This window comes from Ostrinia nubilalis, chromosome 1 (assembly GCF_963855985.1).
Source record: "Ostrinia nubilalis chromosome 1, ilOstNubi1.1, whole genome shotgun sequence".
Taxonomy (NCBI): domain Eukaryota; kingdom Metazoa; phylum Arthropoda; class Insecta; order Lepidoptera; family Crambidae; genus Ostrinia; species Ostrinia nubilalis.
This window is the reverse complement of record NC_087088.1, coordinates 1,324,154-1,337,294: the sequence shown is the minus strand read 5'-3', so window position 1 is coordinate 1,337,294 and position 13,141 is coordinate 1,324,154. Positions and strand designations below refer to the sequence as shown.

The 13,141-nt window shown below is 34.4% G+C and overlaps 2 protein-coding genes across 2 annotated transcripts in view; both read right to left on the bottom strand.

Annotated features, from left to right (window-relative positions):
• Positions 1 to 12,180, bottom strand: part of LOC135076922 (uncharacterized) — a 30,541-nt gene extending 18,361 nt beyond the window's left edge. Inside the window, exon 1 of the mRNA XM_063971439.1 lies at positions 12,056 to 12,180. The gene's annotated coding sequence lies outside the window, so the exon portion shown is untranslated. The remainder of the gene's footprint in view (positions 1 to 12,055) is intronic.
• The window catches only part of LOC135076910 (uncharacterized), a 40,803-nt gene that overhangs the window by 3,257 nt on the left and 24,405 nt on the right, over positions 1 to 13,141 (bottom strand). The gene's annotated exons all lie outside the window — the stretch shown is intronic.

Here is a 13,141-nt window from a genome sequence, read left to right as displayed (position 1 = left end):
ACTTTAACATACTGAAACGGCAGTAACTGACTGATACAGTAACGGACTGTACATAAAGTAAACATCAGCAGTGTAGGTATTTTTCAGCAGTTGCTTGCCAGACAGTTGTCTGAAGAAATGAATAATAAAAAGCTTGATTTCAATGAAAAGTTTTCTCAACCTGTTACCATCCTGTGTGTCGTAAATTTATAAGGTTTTGAGTCAAGCTGGCAGCTCCGCACCAGGGACAAAGTACTCAGGTTCGAGTCTTGGCGTCACGTGCATCAAGATAGAGCACGCAAAATACATCTCGCTCGGCTTTATTAGCAAGCCGTGACGTTGCCGGGAATGCGATCTAATGACAAGGAACTGCGCATGTCCCATAATAAAGTTCTGATTTGCTGATAGTCACAGTAACTAAACAATAAAACAATTGAGTACCTACAACTGAAGTCATCAACGGAGTTTATTAGCTATCGTAAGGAAATGATCAAGGAAGAGTCAATTTTACGTTACAAGTATACAAATACGTAATCGTATACTCTATGGTTTATTAAAGTATAGAGTTAAAGAGTTTACGAGGAGGATCATTGATAGATTCACTCAATTAAATAAAATTTCGATTTAGAAGTCTTTTTCTACGAAAATGTGACGCAGTGATACTACTTTTTCCCGATTCTTTCTTACTATGTTAGGTTTAAAGAACATTTATTTCTCATTAAAAACATTACAGTCACTTACATGAGAAATTAACAAATTTTATGTAGGTTAGATAATCTACAAGTTGTCTAATAGCCAGAACAAGCAGATGTACTTCTGCGGGAACCCGTGTTCCCGTGCCATAAGGCAAAAATAATTGACGGAGATGGTGATCCGTGAAAATCTATCAAATCGATCTCAAATTGGTATTGCCATCACTACAAAATGGACAGTTACACGATTTATAAAGTGAACTGTCGCCTGTCGTCTACAGTTGCCGGCAAATCGCAGTGGACGTGCATTGTGAAAGTGGCACCGTAATATCATAACAATGCACTCGCCACCTGACTTCTATATGTAGACCCCACACAGTGTTACATATTGTTTGTTATTATGACATCAATTTATTTTGAAATAGTGCCTTTGTAGTTTTTCAACTAATTCACCCAGATAAGATACCTTCTGGGCATTTGTTATGGCATATGCAAAAAGAAGATAAACAAGTGCATTCATATGATCGCAAAACATTATAATTAGTTCTCAGTTAAATTGTAAACAAAAAATATGCGTCAGACCCATGACCGCCAAATGTTTTGAAGGGTCAAAAAATAGTAGGTTATTTTAAGGACTGGGTACGAAGAATACAAACAACTACGCAAGTTGATATTTTTAAAACCATAATTAAACCATATTTTGCACCGCCTACTAATATTATCTGTTTTGTCTAATTTTCTGGTTAGCTGGAAGAGTATGAAACATGGCATTAAGCTCGCCTGTTGTACCACTGTTTTTTATGTGTGCAATAAAGATTTTATATAAATAAATAAATAAATAAACATGAGACTGTGACCAAAGAACGTTACCGGCTTTTAGTGACAAACTGAACTAAACCTTAGTAGCAGATTTTATTGTATTCATTTTACTCTTGATCACGATCTCATAAAAAATATTATTTTTAAAACAATATCGTTTCAAAACGCATCATATCAAAATTAAATTTAATTCCAATGGCTCAAACAACACTGGTCGTGCCCCGCGCATCGCCCCGTGTCGCATGCGCTTGCGCAACCACATTAGCTTATAAACAAAGGCGATTTTTGTAATGCCACTTTGTGCCCCAATATTTTGCAAGCGGTCTTGATGTGACACACAATAGTAATCTAGGTTTATGAATTTGTTACATCTCCCAATAGCCATAATGCGTGAAATGATGATTATTACTTAGTCTGAGTATTTGTTATGAAAGATAGAATATATTTTTATTTTTGTGCTTTTTTCGCGCGATTATGTAAACAATACTGTAAAAGAACATTCGTGAAAATTTTAAGAAGAATCCCCATTAGGTTTTAACTTTAGAAACAACAACAAACTTTAGAAAACTACCTGTTTTTATTGCGTGATTGAATTACTAATGAATGGGTAGGTAAACAAGCTGACACACACTCAAATTAATGACACGGTAGGCTTAAAACGCAATTTAGTAAGAAAGGAAGGCTCATCTACAGATGATTGCTTACTTCCGAAGACTTGGGAAATCACTACAACTCATTGCATTTTCATGTCTTTACCAGAACTAGCAGATGAAGCAAACCATTGCGAAATCACCTTTTTTAATTTCCATAACTTTGGTATTGATTCACAGTTTACAAAGCAAACTGTTTTCCAATACTGCTGGCTCACCGTATCGAAAAGTATCTGTTCAAACAATTATTCCAAGTTGCGCATATGTGCGCCAGACACCTGTGCAAGCAGACTGTTTGCTTCTTTCCCAATGCTGTTCTGGGTCAAACGGGTAACGGACATTTTGACATTTTTGTACGAAATTATTGCCAGAAAAAGAATCAGTCACACAAAGAACAACTTGCTGTTATCCTGTCGACTTTTCTTAATGTATCATCGTCCTTGCATACTTGTCATAGAGCTAAAAGCTAAATTGGACAAACGTCTTCTTTGGAAAAAGCTCCAAACAGCTCAACACCACTTTAATGCTGTTTTATCATTCAAGTGCTGTTGGGCTGTTTGATAGACTCTAAATAATCGTACTTAGGCACAGCGTTTAGGTCAATCATATCAACAGCATGATCATAACACTTTTCGACTCTCGCTCGTCACTTCGACTGGCTACTTTGCGACTGACATAAAGACGTCAATTTTAATAATGATTTAGATAATCTTACAAATGAATAAGTGTTATAGGAAAATATTTGTGATAACTATAGTACTTAGGCAAATGTTTGGATATGGTGTCCTAGCTTCAATCGAATAGAGGGCACCCCGTGCCACTGGCACGTTTCTGTCATTGTGCTCCCATAAAGGAGCCCGTCCTTGTGCATTGTGCCATGATTGGATCGATGGCCAACTGTTATGGTGCCGATATAAACTGCTATACTAAGTACTACTAATTTCATGGATAGGATTGTTTTGTTTTCGATCAGTGACACATCGGTGGAGAATTGTTACGCATTAATTTTTATGGTGAAAATTGCAATACAATCGTCCATTATCATATAATAAGTGCTTAGAAAGAAAGAACAATTGTTACATTTTGAATTACTCAATTTGCATGAACTCTGGTATGCCAGACTCAGGCTACTCCAAAAGTAGGTACGTACCCACATTAAATCCTACTTAGGTATTTGATGTAGGTCCAGTCGATCAGACTTGATTGATTGATTTTATCATGGTGATTGAATCAGAAACGTATCGCTGTCTTTCTGCGAACTGACCCTTTTCAGTTGAATTTGATTTTATCTTGGTATAAATATCATTAAATGTATGGGATTTTTTTAAAGAGACACAAAAAGGTGTCTTTTTCCGGTAAATTTGTGATCTCGACTAGAGATTGCAACCCGGTATGTTGCTCAACTCGGCCGGGCCCGGTTGCATTCGTCGCCAACCCGGCTGGGCCCGGCGGACCCGGCCGGGTTGTGTGTTACCGATGAAAACATTAAAGTATTTTATAAAAATTTTCTATACGTGTTCCTTTTAATCTCCCGCAACTTTAAGGCTATCCTATGAATAAAAACAAGTTAAAATGTCTTAAAAACATGTGTTCCTAATCGCATATTTTCGAAGATATCATCAATCTTATTATTAATTTGTTCCAAAATTGACACCCAGTTCTTTCATGCAGTCTTTAATTACATAATTCATTGATAAGTTATTTATCTTTATTAAAGTTATGTAAATAATTTATTTGTTTAAGTAAAAATACATGGTTTTACATGGTTATTTAACTATTGTGAATTATTTTATGCGTTCAAGGTAGAATCAAAGACGGCGCATGATTGGGAAAGTCGATCCCGCGTAACGGAATATGGTGAGGCAGAAGAGAGCTTAGGGAATTATTTTTATAAGAAAAAATGTCGAATTGAACAACAATTTTAATGCCATTCGATTTTTTGAAGGGTCTTAATACCCTAGGGTTACAGGATATTGTCAGGAGCACGTTATATATGAATGGAAAAAGACAGTGACTCAATACTCAAGTCATGAAATTACACTTAATACAGAATTGATTACTTTTCATGAACGGAAAAGTAACATTAGTATTAGTAATTATTTCTTTTTTATAAGTTCATACAAATAACGCAGCTTAAAGTACTAAACGCGTCATAACAACTTTGGTAGATTTGGTATAAACAAGACAAATTGTTTCACCTACCGGGTCCGGCGACCGGGCCCGGTCCCGGCCGGGTTGCAATCTCTAATCTCGACGTGCTACGAAATATACTGTCTAAAATAATTACTAATAATGAGAAATAAAGTAGATTGTTTAATTCTATATTTTATTTTATTTCATGGACATGTATTAATTTAATGCCAATAATTATAACAGATACTTCGTTACTGTTTTCCTCTCAACAACAAGGTCATGTAGAGCATAGAACACGTCAGTTTTCGAGGTTGATTATTTTATTGGCTCTAAATAATAGGACAAAAGGACAAAGCTATTGTTTATTCGTTACAATAAAAATTCTTACGCACAGCTTTTAAATTTAGCCTTTATTAATGGACGTTGTCTTTCAAAAGTTTTGCTAGTTTTTAACTGATTGTTTACGAATTGTTGGGTCAAATTGTAGATTCTACAACAAAATTGCAGTGCTGGGAACGAAAAGTGCACGTAGTCCTGTGAACTATGTCACTACCTAATCGAGTTCCAACTAAAATAGTGGAGAACTTATCTCCTAAGAGAACCTCCTCATTTTTGAAGTCGGTTAAAGAGCGAACCACACGTTCAATATTAATTAAGTATAATAATCTGTAAGTATAGATTCCTTTGTTATACAATTATCTATGTTAGTCACGGGTACGGCAGGTGTAAAAATTCGCACTTGACCTAGTGTGTAGTTGTAGCAACTTTACACGAACAGAATTCTAATTTGTCCAAAAACGGGCCTTGTTGAAGTTATTTTACCAGTAGTATAGGCAAAGTATAGATATTTTTTAAACAAATAGAGTCGAACAACATTGATGACGAACTGTCCATGTACGAGTATCTGGTTATTTGATTTACAAGACAAATTATTGAATTGTCAGTTCAATAACTTTGTGTCGATTTCTTTTAATCACATATCGAAGTAGGTAAGGCACTGATATTGACGCGAGCTTCAAAAATGTAAACCAAAGCATTACATAGGATATGTATTTTTGTCTCATCGTGATTGTTTCGTCTCTACCACTAATGTAATTTCATCTTTGTAGATTCATCACTGAGTATCCTTTGAATAATGTTTTTAAGAGACAAGAGGCAGAACAGACGGATCACGTAATGGTAAGTGATTACCGCCGCCCATAGACACCCGCAGCCCCGGGGGAGTTACAGGTGCGTTGCAGTACGCCCTCTGCTTGAAAGTACACAAGTGCTGTAAGTTTTTTGCAATTAGCCAAACAAGTACAACGACATATTAACAAAACATGTGTCTGTTAACTGGGTCGTTTCCTATTCGTTTGCGTCACGTAAACGCATAACGCCGATCGCTAATCGCTAGCGCACCGTTACTGCGCACGCAACGGAACGCGTCGTTATACGTCGAAGCAACGATAACGACGGTTCGTTAATTATGCCAGTGGGCCCGTACAAAACTTGAAAAGATATCATAATAATGTAAACAAACTCATCAATGCACAAATTGTATGTGCAATGATGATACACTAGATATTACTAAAACCCCTTGGAGATTTTAATTCGATGAACCCTTTTAATTGTGTAATTTTCAACGAACGTTGTAATTTTCAGGTATAGAGAAACGATCTTATTGCAATATCTAATACAGATGTCGTTCTATTAGTAATGTCCCAAAATATTGATTCACACTAAGTAAGTCATGGATTCATACAAAAACATAGCAATGAATCAATGTACGAGTATACGAATAGCTACCTAATAGATATTTTTGTGTTTTCCACATTCTAGAGCTTGTAAACATTTTCCCAAACAATATTCTAAGCCCTTACCATAAAAAAGTTGTTAACCGATCCCTAATGACAGCAATTAACACATTTGTCGCGGCGCACTCCCGCGCAGGCCGACTGCAGGCAAATTAAAACGCGCGGACTCGACTATTATTGCTAACTGTACTTTTGGTTAACTAACCTACATTGTTAAGTTCAAGCTTACGTTTTCTTTTAATAAATAAATTAGGTACATAATAAAATAACCAGATAGGTATTTTTACAAAAAACGCAAACTTAACTAAACAAAAAAATGTTCAAACTTGTTTTTTGGGAAAAATTTTGAAACAAGATGCTGTCTGAAAAAAATCATGACCTTTAAAAAATAAAACCCGCGTTACTTGTGAAAAAGATAAAGTGACTATCGATAAAGAAGATAAAATTAGAAAGAAGTTTCTCGCCGGCCAGGCGAGCGGCCAAGGAGTTTGGTCATCATTACATTTGCGACCTTTACCATTTTTATCAGGCCATCAACAAACAGAGTACTGTGCGTCAGGAATACGCAGTGTTTAAAAAATATCTGAGATCTAATTTCTCTCAAAAGTAGTTCCAAAATGTCGAAAGGGCTGCGCTTGGGCATACAAACTGCCTAATTTTCCAGATCTCATCACCTAGTTTGACATGCATTAATGCAACCTAATTAACAATTTTACGACATAACTAACAAATTTAAACTCCAGAATGTCGCATAAATCAGACGTGAACCGTTACATGTTTAGAAATTTTAGAACATTTATCTTTTGTACAATTTTATGTTGTAAGTTTGTAGCACGATCATAACTTAAGACATCACTTTAAGGGCCATGTACTCCTAAATTATGTAAATTCGGACGTGTAAAGTTAACTAAACGTGTTTCGTAGAATTTTTTGATGTCGCATTATCATTCTTAATTTAAACGTTTAGTTAATACTGATGGCGGTTATTTATACTCAAGTTACTGTTAAACTGTTCATTTGTTTTGATTATGATGAACACGTTTTTGTAAACTTGAATTTAATTATCCTTAACCATATCTTTTTAGTTTAAGTAGCTAGACTTCATAAACGAAACTTTGTAAACAGTAAGTATTGTGGAAAGATAGAGATAATATGTAGGTAGATACCTTAATCAGTCACAAGTATAAATCTAACCATAGATCTAAGTATAGACCCTCGTATTGGTATTACGTAATTTAAGTTCAACAACAGCAAGGATGACGGAATCTCAGCACGTGCGTTTAAGCCGAGTGATATAGGATATTGACAAATAATTTCTGTCTACTTGGTAGTAAATATTTTGCTTTAGGTTATACCATTTTTAAACAAGGTAAATGTAACTTATAGAGTAGCCTAGCCTTAGTACCACTATTCAATTGCACATTACGAGTGATTAAAGTCACAAATTGACCCTTTATTGAATACCATAAATCTTGTTAGAAGTTATTGCTTCTTCTTAATATCATTTACTATTATAAGTATAAGCTGATCGTTTGTTTATGTAGTTGTTATGTAATTTACGCCATCATCGTGTCTTCCTAATTGATTTTAACAACGCAATAAGATTCCATGGAAAAATACAATTATGTACGAGTAGCTTGGTATTAAGCAAAATAAGAAATAATATAATATTTGTGTTTGTCTTTATACTTATGCCTAAAGCAAATAACTCTAGAATCTAATATTTTCACTAATACTTTTATTCTTTCGTTAGAAATGCTTTTCTAAATTCATTCTTCCCCTCTCCTAAAATGATGTGCCCAACAGGGTCCATAATTGTGTCGAAAATAATACTATACCACCTCAATAACATTATGGATGCAAAAAATAATTGAGTATTAATCACCCATGGTTAATTGTGAGAAATTACTATAAAGATTTTCCCATTTTTCAAAAGTAGAGCTTAATGAAATCAAAGGTTTAGTAAACTAAACTAATACTAGTATAAGTTACTAATTGTTTTTAATTTAAGCATCCACACGACAATGCGTCAGTGAGCGTAATCAGGCGGAACCACAGGTATTATTAATTACAATATTTATGTTAATGCACTCACTAGATGCGGGTCGTCTCCAAGGCCGCCCGCCTAATGAAGGCTCATTCTAATTACAATAAAATAAAGTAACCATCTGATGTCAATAGCCACGGAAAACCATTAAAAATAGGCATTAGAAACTGATTGCAATAAAGTGAAAAGTAACATTAAAGTTTTCTATGAAAATAATAGTCTCGGCGATTTATTAACAAACTGTTTTTCTCAGCATTGATATTTACTTTAAATAGGTAAAGGTTAATAATATAATTAATCCTGCTCGTCTACGTGTTGGATTTGGTGAATAACTAAATACAAAAGTTTACATAGTTTGCAGATGTTACAACAGATAAACAAGGAAAACTCTGTACATACAGGTTAGTTTAAAGTAAGTAGGTAATAAATACATACCTAAGTATTTTTTCAACAAGTAGGTAGTTATGACAATTTGATTGGTGGTGTCAAGTACCATAACGTTATTAGGATTTTTAAGCATAAATCAAACAAGTCTGCCACCAAGTCGCAGTTGAGAAAAATAGTTGATCTTACCACAACTTATTTCTAGCGTCAAATGACTTTCATAAATATCGCTTAAATATGAATAGGGGGAAAAACTAAACTTTTTATTCGGCAAAACCGGGTCATAGTGGAATAACACCAAACCTGCTATTACCGATATATCACATGCGATGAGCCTGGTGACATCATGCGCAGGCGCAAGGCCGCCGGGTGTCATCTTTATTAACAGATAGGTAATTATTAATTATTTTGCATTAAGTTAAATCAGTACTATTAATGGAGTAGGTACTTATACAGGCAACTGGTGCTTGCAAATAGTCCCAGAGTCGATTATAAGTGGTGTCAATTAAGAAATCTATATGCGGATGACATAGCCTTTGGGGTTTCACATATTTATTTGTCAATATTTACAGTAAACATACACGTACATTATCTATCACACACCCAGTTAGGAACCTATGAGGGAATTGCAAATACAATTTTATAACAAATTATCGATTTAAAAGTAACTGATTGAATACTTTAAGGTTTAATTAGTTGGTAATTTGATTTTTGAAATGCATTTTGCTATTCCATGCAAGACAGTGAAATATCAAACACAGGATCAGGACAAGTGTCTTTTTTCACTTCTACGAGAAATCTAGATTTGAAACCGATCTCTACAAGTAATGCACAAGTAAAAGTGCTCTCACTTTGCTTTCGTTATGTTAATCGCATAATTTGTATTCACAAACAAAAGCTTACGCTGCGCGCGCGCACCCGGGTGTAACCACTAGTTTTATTGCTCGCCTCGCTCATTAAGTGCAGCAATTAGCTTTACGAATTGTGCTGAGATTCATGTAAATTAAGAAATAGGTGATATGTAATACTGATGTGTTGGAAGGTAGGGTTATAAATAGAGTTTTATTTCAAAGTAGTTACTTCATCAGATCATTTGGGCTCCACTGCAAGAACACGACCATCTCCAATTTACCAGAGTCAAATGGAGGATTTGGCTTTTACTCCCTGGCTTGAGGAGGTCTTATGTTCGCATATTTCCCCCTTATAGAAACATTGTTTGTCAGGTAGGCACTGCAGTGGCGGATTTACAGTTTGCCGCCCGTAGGCTAGGGTGGGGTTGGATCTTTATTTAACTTTTCAACCGACTTCAAAAAAGGAGGAGGTTCTCAATTCGACCCGTATGTTTTTTTTTTTTTTCTATGTTTGTTACGCGATAACTCCGCCAATTATGAACCGATTTGAACAAATCTTTTTTCGGCGTATAGGTAATACCTCAAGGGTGGTCCCATTTAAATTTAATAATAGAAAAAACAACCCCCAAGTGTGGAAAATTGGGGATGAACTTTTTTATACGCAATATCTCCGCCGATTATAAATCAATTTGAACGATTATTTTTTTGTTGAATAGGTATTATCAAAAGGGTGGTTTCATGCGAATTTGAAGAAAATATTTCACCCCCAAGGGTGGAAAATTGGGGATGAACTTTTTTATACGCAATATTTTTAATTTTTAGTTTTTTTTTGTGTTCACGCATTTGAAGTCGGTTTTATTTTTTTAAAAAGTTAATTATATCTTCTGAAATCGTGTAAGCGTCATCTGAAATCTGCCACCCCAAGGCCGCGGCCTATACGGCCTATTGACAGATCCAGGACTGAGGCACTGCCTTGCCAAAATTCCTGTATCTACCTACTACACTGCACGCTCCTACATAGAAGGTAGAATCCACATAAACACAGTAAATAATATTCAATTGAGAGTTTTAGCGGAGATGTGAGGAAATTATAAATTGGTCGCTAACTGGACAACAGACATTCAAAAAAACTTCATAACAAGTTCTGTGATGTCGCTAGAGATTGTTTTAAATGTCTAGGAGTTACGAAACGCATTTTATACGGATGTAATAATTTTGAATAATGGGTAATTTTCAAATGATTCAATAAATGAGCATAAAATAAAGAGGATATAAAAATCAATAAATCTAAATAAATGTCTTGTTTTAAAATTACATAGCATGGTGATTAGATAAGAATAGTACCTATACATACTTAAATAAAATTGACACATGTATAAAAATACCGTTTAAACATTTTTCACAAATTCATAACTCAAGGCATAAATTGTTTGTGGTTGTCTCTCGCGGGATTCAAATCCGCAACTTTAGCTGACATAATCTGATCAGTAGGTTTTAAGACTGACTTGTACCAGTACTGTACCACCTTAATTATGACCGTAACTATGTATATGTTTGACAGGTTATTGAAGTCAAAGTAAGATGGTGTAATGTAACCCAACCTAAATCACACAAAAATCTTACATAAACTAGACGTCACATAACCAGGAAAAAATTGTGTTAGGATTTTTATTTCATTCAATTAATATCGCGACGTTTGTCTGAAATTTGGAAACAATGGATAATAACGCCGTCTGCGAAATTTTAAAAGCGAGTTAATTACACTTTGATTGCACCCACATACAGACGGATTAGTATTAGATAATAATGAGCACACATTTACATAATCAGCTAATTAATTCTCGTGGTTTAATCTCTGACGGAGTATCGTGGAAGTAAAGGTTTTTCGTAATAATTTAAATTTAAACTCAGCTCTACTATGTAAAAATCTGTTTGTTTTACCTACTGTACTTGTATCAGTAAAATATCTCCCATTGGAAGGCAACAATTTAATTTATTAAACACATTATTTTAATTAAGAATAGTTTCGTTTTAGTATTTTTTATAAAAAAAAAAGATGCTTTGTATAATTTTGTTTTCAATAACTTTTGAGGAAAATCCAAATGGAATGTCACTGTAAGTAGGTATAAGTATTGTTATAAGTAAGTAAGAAACGATAGTATAGGTGCCTTCAATTAACTTAAAAAAATTAGACACATTAATTATTATCTATAACGAAGCTAATAATAAACTGGATACATACTTGAAAACATCATCATGTATGCTTAATTTGTCACAAAAAAGCCATCCAAGTGGCTATTTTGAATCATCTAAATGATTTCGCACCAAAAAACAGTCATCTCAAATGATTAAGATGGACACTAGGAGTATAATCATCAACAAAAACTCAACAATCTTCGTAAATTTAAACAAGGCGATTTAATCATAAACACGAATATAATAGTAATTACGCAAATAACTTGTGTTTTGTATTCGTGAATTAGCGATTTAAGTGTTGTTTTTAAATTACTTTTCAATTACAAAATTACTGTAGTATACGAGTTTGCTTGCAATACGTTTAAACAAGTGACATAAATATTTAAATACTGAAAGATATTTAAAGTTAAGTAATTATTGTTACTGCAAAATATTTTTTCAATTATTTTAAAAAATTACAAAAAAAACGCAAACTGATAGTTTTAGATTTAAAATAAAATGGACTTACGATATCTGCTTCCGAAACACACCAAACAATTCAACAAATAAAAAGTAACTGAACGAAAATGGTCCGTAGCAATTCGTAGCGTGTAGCGAAAACTCCCGCGCGCTGCACACGTATAGCGACGTATAGTGCGCGGACGCAGCTACGCGACACGTGCGCCCCCCTCCACTCGCTTTAAAGATGGATGGAGTAGGCTTACTACGTACTAAAAGTACCTATATTCAACGAACACGAAATTTCTCTACAATTGAAAATTCATTGAAGTTTTTTTTTCAAGATGGACACCAAATGATGGTCTGTAGAAGCAAATGAAGGATTTGGCTTCTCCCTCATACTAGCCAAACGGTTTGGGAAGGCCTGATATACAATTTTTTTGTCCTTTAGTAGCCTCTTACGAATCTTACGATGTTCAAGGGAAGAGTGAGAGTTTGTTTCTATTAATGTTAATGCAATAAAATTAGGCGAATACGAGCTTTTGATCCATTATTTTTTAAAATCATTTCAGGCCTAAAATCTAAAATTACGTAACAAACGTAGGTAGTAACTTATTAGTAATCTGTGATTGAACTTTTGATATTATTTCACGAGATTAATACATCTGTCAATGTTTAAATTTTTCTGGGAAATAGTTCTACTGAATATTTGTCTTCTATAGGAAGGCGGAAAACGTAGTTCTTTACGAGGAAAACCATAGACAGTTTTTGTAGAATGTCTTTCCTTGGTCTCATTGCCGCTTGACGGTTGAATGGAAATGCTTGATGGACTGTGGTGAAATTGAAAATAATTAATTCAGTTATTTACTTATTTTAGCGCAGGTAAATTAAAAAAAAAATGTCAGTATCACAGATTGTCAACTTTTATCAAATTGAAGATCAAGAGAAATTTGTTACTGACGATGAAAATTCTGTTTTATAGGTTACCACCCGCGGCTTCGCCTGCGTGGAATTTAGTCTGTCACAGAAAAACTTTATCGCGCGGGTCCCTGTTTTAAAAATCAGGATAAAACTATCCTATGTCCTTTCCCGGGACTCAAACTATCTCTATGCCTAATTTCATCAAAATCGGTTCAGTGGTTTAAGCGTGAAAGCA